This window comes from Chiloscyllium plagiosum, chromosome 17 (genome assembly GCF_004010195.1).
Source record: "Chiloscyllium plagiosum isolate BGI_BamShark_2017 chromosome 17, ASM401019v2, whole genome shotgun sequence".
Classification (NCBI taxonomy): Eukaryota; Metazoa; Chordata; class Chondrichthyes; order Orectolobiformes; family Hemiscylliidae; genus Chiloscyllium; species Chiloscyllium plagiosum.
In genome coordinates, this window is record NC_057726.1 from 27,871,966 (window position 1) to 27,881,283 (window position 9,318).

A 9,318-nucleotide genomic window follows, 5' to 3' on the forward strand; every position below is an offset into this window, starting at 1 on the left:
CTTTAAGTTGCCACCTGACGGTGTACAAGCCCTTGACTGAGATCAAATGGTGCTTTGACTCACTGTGCCCTGACTGTCAACAGTTCCCCATGACTGAGGATTCCTCTCCCTAAACTTTGAGGCATTTCTATTTGGCTGAAGCACATGCACTATATTGAATCCTAATGTAGCACAGTGTCATACAGCAACGTGCCCATCCCCTTGACTGATCAAGATAAGCTGCCTGGCTTTGTGCTAAAAGTTATGGCAAAACAGAAGCGTTGTGAGCATCCATGTAAGCACAATCTGAGTAAATGCTAAGAAACCAAAGAAAGAGCTCTGCGATACACCTTGCATGCAAAAGGGCCTGGCAGCAGCACGGCAATGAAGCATGGAGTTGCAGTCCGAAATGCAGCATTTAAATGAGCAACTAAGTGAGTCAGAGATGTATCATGATAATGTGGTGAGCACAGTACCATATTGTCTGTACTGTGATCTTGGCAACTTGAAAATAATAATTAAACACTCAGAACAAATATTATGACATCAAGAAGGGAAAATAGAAGTTTTTTTTCTTTGTAATACTGGGAAGATGCAAGAATTGAAAATGCCATCTCTACAAAATAGTTTACAGATCTATGCCTTTTTGTAAATTGTTGCTTTTCATAAGGCTTGAAGAAATACCAAGCAGTTTTTCTTACTGATTTCTAACATTTGTTTGGAAATTTATTTTGGATATGTGTAATTCTCAGAGCTGAGTTAGACAATGGTTAGTTTGTTAATAGTTTATCTCTGAAAGTGTATCATTATTTACATGCTTTGTTTTTCATTAAAATGAATTGCTTTTGAAATGTAGTCACTGTGAGTGTGCAGACAAATACATCATGGTCCCTCAAATAATAATGGGCTGAATGACTAGTAGTTGAATTAGTGGTGGTAGTCAAATGATGAAATTTGGTTAGGGCATTAGAAGGACTGAATAATTCATAGTGAATAGTTCCAAAAGAACTACTGATATCTAATTCGAAAGATGATACCTCTAATGATGTAGCACTTCCTGAACAATAGACTGGGAGTCTGTGTGTTATAAATACTGATTGGGTGTTTGAATCTATGATCTTGTCATTGCTTTAACAAAGCTAAACTAAGCTCTTACTGTGCTGTCCGCATCAAAGTGTCAGTCTCTGATTGGATCTGAGCTTCCTCGAGCCTGAAATCCAAAAACTGAACAACTTGGAATGAACTAAGAGAAATGTGGCTCTCCCATCTAAACATCTAAAACACGGCCCTCTCTCTCATTCAGCAGATCACCATCTCATAAAATAATTTTCCCTCCTAAACGTTTTTTTTTGCTGTGTACAAGTGAAAAATATCAGGAAGAAAGAATCAAAAAATATATTCTGCACATATATAGCATGAAAATGCATTTCATGGATGCAATAAATTATTTTTGTGGTTTGTAGTTTTTGGTTTCTTCTGTTGTGATAAGGTCTATGAGGAAATATAGTACTAAAAGGGTCGAGTATTATTTTTCTTCTAGTTTGTTGATCCACCTTTAATATAATCCATGTGCTTTACAGGAACATGACGTGCAATGTTCAAACATAAATTATCAGCATCTACTATATAAAGTACATTAACACAGATTAAGAAACAGGAAAATTTACCTGATCTGAATCCATTTGATGGTGGCAGAATATGATATTTGCTCTTTTCTGATAACTGCATATCTTTCTATTCTGTTCCACTTGAAGCAAAATAAAAGTATTAAGTATTCAGTCAGGAATAGTAACTTTTTAAAAAAAAAATTATTCTTTCACAAATATAGGTGTCACTGGCCAGGCCATAATTGTTGAGAGGGCAGTTGAGAGTCAACCATATTGCTGTGGATCTGGAGTCACATATAGGCCAAACCAGGTAAGGATGGCAGGTTCCATCCTTAATGGACATTAATGAACTAGATGGGGTTTTCCTGACAATCTACTTCATACTCATTATTCAACTTTTAATTCAAGACTTTTATTCAATTCAAATTCCACCATCCACCATGATTGGATATGAACCCAGGTCCCCAGAACCCAGGTCTTCAGATTATTAGTCTAGCAATAATACCAGTAAGCCATCATCTCCCCTAGGAACTTTTAGGCAATGAGAAATCAAAAACTTTTTTAAAAAAAGCAATAATCACAGAATCCCTACAGTGTGGAAATAGGTCCTTTGGCCAAACAAGTCTACACTGACCCTCCGAAGAGTAACCCACCCAGACCCATTCCCCTACATTTAACCCATGACTAACGCACCCATCCTACACATCCCTGAACACTCTGGACAGTTTAGCATGGCCAATTCACCTAACCTGCACATCTTTGGATTGTGGGAGGAAACCAAGCTCCCAGAGGAAATCTACACTGACATGGGGAGAGTGTGCAAACACCACACAGAGTCGCCCGAGGCTGGAATTACACCTGGGTCCCTGGCGCTGTGATCCAGCAGTGCTAACCACTGAGCCACCATGCTGCCCAATAATGCTTGGCTGGTTACAGGAAAATCAATATAATGACGGTTTACTCTTGTGTTTAACTGTTTTCTAATTATTCCTAGGTCAAGTTACAAAATCATGATATTTTAGAAAAATATTACATCCCTACCCATTTTCCAAATACACAGGCAAGATGAGCTTCATCCCAGTATAAAAGGAAGTAGCAATAGAGATATTGGATGCATCGGCAGATATCATTCCTAATTCAAAAGATTCTGGAAACTTTTCTGCTGATTGGAAAGTACCAAATATAACCCCACTATTTAAGAAGTGATGAAGAAAGCAAGTAGCAACTACAGGCCTGTTTGGTTTGGCATGCATGGCAGGGAAAATATTACAGGGAGGAGAAAGTGAGGACTGCAGATGCTGGAGTTCAGAGGCAAGAATGTAGTGCTGGAAAAGCACAGGAGGTCAAGCAGCACCCGAGAAGCAGGAAAATCGATGTTTTGGGTATATGCCCTTCATCAGGAATGATGAAGCCCTTCCTGATGAAGGGCTTATGTCCAAAACATCGATTCTCCCGCTCCTCGGATGTTGCCTGACCTGCTGTGCTTTTCCAGCACTACATTCTGGGAAAATATTGCAATCTATCAAAAATATATGATAATCAGTGATAGAAAAAATTGGCAAAATTGGGTAAAGTAAGCATGGATTTATGAAACCGTGGAACTATGTTTGACAACTTATTGTAGTTTTTTTTGAGGATGTGACTTGAAGCATGGCAAAGAAGAAACAGTGAATATGGTGTATTTGGATTCTTAGGAGGTTTTTAAAAGGTCCTATACAAGGTCCTATAAAATTGGAGCACATGGGATAAGAAAAAAACTACTTTGGATTGAGAGTTGGTGAATAGAAAACAAATAGGAATAAATTGTTCATTCTAAGGATGGCAGGCATTACTAGTGAGCACAATGGTCAATGCTAGGTCCATAATTGTTCACAATCTATATAAATGATTTCAATGTGGGGACCAATTCTAATATTTCAAAAATTGCTGATGACACTAAATTGGGTGGGAACATAGTTGGCATGAAGGCAAGTGAAGATAGGTGCAAGGAGGTTTTAAGAAGACTTAGTCAGGATAACTGAATGGGCTAGAATATGGCAAATAGAATAAAATATAAACAAGTCTAAAGTTATTCATTTTTGTAGAAAAAAAGCAGAAAAATAGAATATTTCTTAAATGGTGAAAGTTTGGGAAATGTGAGTATCCAAAGGAATTTGGGTGTCCTTGTCCATGACTCACTAAATTCTAGAATGCTGCTTTAGCATGCAATTCGAAAGGCAAATAGTTTCAGAGTCATAGAAACCGACCTTCGGTCCAACCCGTCCATGCCGACCAGATACCCCAACCAAATCTAGTTCCACCTGCCAGCACCCAGCCCATATCGTTCCAAACCCTTCCTACTCATATACCCATCCAGATGCCTTTTAAATGTTGCAATTGCACGAGCCTCCACCACTTCCTCTGGCAGCTCATTCCAGACATGTACCACTCTCTGCATGAAACAATTGCTCCTTAGATCTCTTTTATATCTTTTCCCTCTCACCCTAAACCTATGCTATATAGTTCTGGACTTCCCTAACCCAGGGAAAAGACTTTGTCTATTTATCCTATCTATGCCCCTCATGATTTTATAAACCTCTACAATGAGAATTCAAGGGAATTTGAGCACTGAAGTAAAGATGTGTTGCAACAATTGTGTACAGCCTTGGTGAGAACTGAACTAAGGAATTATGTATAATTTCAGTTTCCTGGCTTCAGAGGAAACAAAACAAAATTAATCCCTGGAAATGGTGGGATTGTCTTATGACAAGAGATTTGAGGAATTGGGTCTGTATCCTCCAGAGTTTCAAATAATGAGAAGTGATCTCATTGAGGCGGGACAGGGTGGTCAGTTGTTCCCCGAGTTGGTATCTCTTGAGCCATGATCTCACAGTAGGGGGCAGGTCATTTAAGATGGAGATGAGGATCAATTTCTTTGCTTGGTTGTGAATCTTTGGAATTATCTACCTCAGAGGATAGTGCAAGCTCAAACATTAAACAGACACAAGACAGAAATCTACAGGTTTCTTGACACTAATGGCATGAAGGCAAGTGAAGATAGAGTGGGTATATGGCATTGAAGAGATGATCTGCCATAATCTAGATGAATAGCCAAACACCTCTTCCTGTATTCCTAAAAGGCATTAATTTACTCTGGCCTTTAATTCTCTCTTCGTCAATGTGGCAGTAGTCTTTACAGCCTTTTTTCTTAAAAGGTCACCTTATCAAACAGTCGAATCAGACACAATGAGGAAATTCAGTCCATTATACCACTGCCAGTGCTTTGAAACAAAGATCCAGTTAGTTTTATTAGAGGGAAAATTGGATAGGACATAGTTAACCACATGAATTTCTAGCTGGGATTAGAATGCAATAGACTGTTTTAGTTAACATTATAAATCATTTAAGATTAATTTTCACTTATTCTTATTCAAGAAATTAGTCAGGTATAAAGAAAAATTATTTAAACTGCGTAAGATGAATCGTGTAAGATTCGATGTTAATGCAGAAGACAGAGTTTCTGTGTAGCTGCCACATAGCTGAACCAGCATTAACCCTGAGGGTTTGTTTGTTAGTGGAATGTGAGGATGAGCCAAACCAAGGAATACAAAGCAATGGGGTTTAGGCAAGGATGGGAATGAAGCACAGGAGATAGAGGAGAGGATGGCACAGGAGAGGAGACAGATGGCACCTGGAAAGATAGGGAGTGGTGAGACTAGGTAACAGGTACTGTGCCATACTGTGTAAAACAAGATGTTTGTTCAAAATAGACTATTTTGGAATTTGAGTAATGTACTGTCTATGTGACTTATAATGTATCTGATGAATCCACATTGAGTTAGTGCTCTCTCAGTATCTTTTCTGGGATGAACACTTCCAATGTTGGCTCAATAAACCATTGTTGACCTGAGGTTCCCACTGCCTAGCACTCTCTAACACATTCTAAATGGAACTGGAAATTCATGTGGAGATTTACAGGTTAACTCCCATTACACCCAAATATACCCCTTAAGGCACTTATTGAATTGCAAATTTTTCTTTCCCCGATTTGCAAGTTGCTGTTGAATATACTGCTACCAGAGGCAGTGCATTCCAAATCATAACAACTCAATGCAAAAAAAATCCAACTCATCAACACCAAGCCCTATTAAATCTTTTGCCAATTTTTGATATTAATCCATGAGATGTGGGCATTGCTGGTTAGGCCATTGCCCATCTTTAAATATCCTGAAGAAGGTGGTGGTGAGATGCCTTCTTGAACAGCTACAGTCCTTGAAATGTAGGGACACCCAAGAGCTATTAAGAAGCCAGTGAAAATAATATCACCTCACATAAACTGTTAAAACCGCTCATTATATTGAAAAGTAGCAAATCATGGATTCGAATAAGGAAGGTATTCAGTTTATTGAATCTGTGCCAGCTTTGTTGAAATAATCCAATCAGACCTTTCCTCTTTCCCAAAGTTCCTGCAATTTCTCAGCTTACATCTATTTATCCAATTACCTTTTTGAGAGTATCACTGAGTCTTTATCTAAGACTCTAGCAGGCAGTGCATTCCAAATTCTCATCACTTACTGCATTAAAAAAATGACTCACTAGTTCTTTTGCCAATCAGGTCAAATATTTGTTTCTTGTCATTGATCCTTGAACCACTGGAAACAGTTGGACGCAATACCCTGAGTGGTGTTAAGGTAAAGTTGTTTGAGACATTGATTAACTTCCTGACTTTTGTATTGTGTCTCTATTTACAAAGGCCTTGATTCCAAATGCTTTCAACTCTCCTTAGTCTTTTCTCCTTTAAAGAGAACCATTTTAATGAAGTCCCTCATCCTATGTACCATCGAGTAGATCTCTTCATCCACTCCAAGGCTTTGACTTCCTTCCCAAAATGTTAAGTTTAGAAATGAACACAAAATACTTCTAAAAATCTGTTAATTCAAGATGTGTTGTACTGTACATCCTGTCTTTCTCAAAATATAATTTAATCAAGGATCACTTCCTCTCTTCAGTCTATGTATTGAAAGTGCTATCTACTATGACTTCTTAATATGGATTGCAGAAGTTACCTTAAATTTTGAGGAGTTTATCATTTCCTTTATAAGGGCCTGCACTTCCTGAATAACGAGTTCCGTACCTGACCAGAGTGTAACATTTACACAATTCTACTTTCTTTAAATTTATCAAAATTTTGATTAATACTTTTATTATCTGCTCCTCAATCTCTAAGGCACCCATAAGACCTTAGATGTAAGATACAACTCTACAACTCTAAGAGCAGATGTAGGCTATTCAGCCTACTGAGTCTGATCTACCATTCAGTGAGATCACGGCTGGTCTTACTCGCAATTCCACTTTCTAACCTTTTCTCCACAACCCTTGATCCCTTACTGATTAAAAATCTGTCTATCTTAACCTTGAATATAAATGACCTGGTCTCATCAGTCCTGTGGTATATATTTCCAGAGATTCATGAACCTTTGAGAGAAGAAATTCTTTGTCTTAAATCTGCAACCCCTTATTCTGAGATTACACCCTTTGGCTCTAGACTCTCCCATAAGTAAAAACAACCTGTCTGCACCTTCCTGGCCAAATCTTTCAAGAATCTTGTATGTTTCAGTGAGGTTGTTTCTTACTCTTATAAATTTCAACAAGTGCAGGCTCAAATTACACAACCTGTTCTCAAAAGACTGTCCTCCATTCCTGGTATCAAGCTAGTGAATCTTCTATGGAGTGTATCCAATGCCAGTACACCTTTCCTTCGATAAGGAGCCCAAAAATGTTCACAGTATTCAAGCCAAGTCTGATCAATGGCTGATATAATTTTAGCAAAAACCTCCCTACTTTAGTACTCTATTCCCTTTGAAATAAAAGCCAAAATTCCTTTGAATTTCTTATTACCTGCTGAACTTGGAAACAACCTTTTAGTAATTTATGACTGAGGACTCCCAAAACACTCTTTTCTGTAGCTTTCTGCAGTCTCTATCCATTAAAATAATATCTGGCTCCTCTATTCCTGCTGCAATAATGCACAACCTCACATATCCCCACATTATATTCCATTTCCCAAGTTTTCACCCACTCATTTAACCTGTCTATATCCCTTTGCTGACTCTTTGTGACATCCTTACCATCGAGTCATCCAGCACAGAAACAGACCCTTCAGTCCAACCATTCCATGCCAAACATAATGCCAAACTAAACTAGTCCCACCTGCCTGCTTCAGTCCCATATCCCTCCAAATCTTTCCTATTCAAATACCTATTCTAATGCCTTTAAATGTCGCAATTATACGTCCAACACTTCCTCAGGAAGTTTATTCTACATATAAATCACCCTCTGTGTAAAAAATTTGCCCCTCATTCAATTTTTAAATCTCTGTCTCTTTTCACCTTAAAAATGTGCACCCGAGTCTTGAATTCCCCATCCTAGGGAAAAAAAACTCTCATTATTTTATAAACTTCTATCAGGTCACCTCTCAACCTCCTACACTCCAGTGAAAAAAGTCACAGCCTATCCAGCCTTCTTTTATAATTCAAATCTTCCATGTCTGGCAACATCCTGGTAAATCTCTTCTGAACCCTCTCCAGCTTAATAATATCCTTATTATAATTGAGCAACCAGAACTGGATACAGTATTCTACATCAGAAGGATGTTGTGAAACTTGAAAGAGTTCAGAAAGGATTTACTAGGACGTTGCTAGAGTTGGAGAATTTGAGCTATAGGGAGAGACTGAATAGACTGGGACTGATTTCCCTGGAGCATTGGAGGCTGAGGGGTAACCTTACAGAGGTTTATACAATCAGGAGGGACATGGATAGTATAAATAGACTAGGTCTTTTTCACTGGAGTGGGGGAGTCCAGAACTAGAGGCATAGGTTTAGGGTGAGAGGGGAAAAATTTTCACACACAGGGTGGTGCATGCACGGAATGAGCTGCCAGAGGAAGTGGTGGAGGCTGGTACAATTACAACATATAAAAGGCATCAGGGTGGGTAAATGAATAGGAAGGATTTATAGGGATATGGGCCAAGTGCTGACAAATGGGACTATATTAGGTTAGGATATCTGGTCGGCATGGACGAGTTGGACTGAAGAGTCTGTTTCAGTGCTGTACATTTTTATGCCTCTAAGTGTGCTCTATCATGTAATGTCTTGTACACTTCAACATGACTTCCCAACTTCTGTTCTCAATGGACTGAGAAATGAAGGCAAGTGTGCCAACTGCCTCTTTAACCCGCCTGTCTATATGCGATGCCAACTTCAAAGAATTAGGTACTTGTCCCTCTGTTCTACAATGCTACCCAAGGCCCTACCATTAATTGTACAAGCCCTACTAAAATGCACTCTTCATATTTATCCAGATTGAAATCTATTAGCCATTTTTCATTCCAGAAAACCTTCTTCACTCTCTACTATGCCACCAATTTTGGTCTCATCTACTTGCCCACCCATTTTTCTTCCATTTGCAAACTTGGCTATAGTACGATTGAGTTTTGAGAAGATTTGTAGCTCAGGTTGAGGTTTGCTCACTGGAAAGTTCATTTTCAGACGTTTCGTCACCATAATACATAATAGGTAACATCTTCAGTGAGCCTCCAGACGAAGCACTGCTGATGATTCCTGCTTTGTATTTATATGTTTGGGTTTCTTGGGGTTGGTGATGTCATTTCCTGTTCTTGTTCTCAGGGGGTGGTAAATGGGGTCCAACTCCATGTGTTTGTTGATAGAGTTCCAGTTGGAATGTCATGCTTCT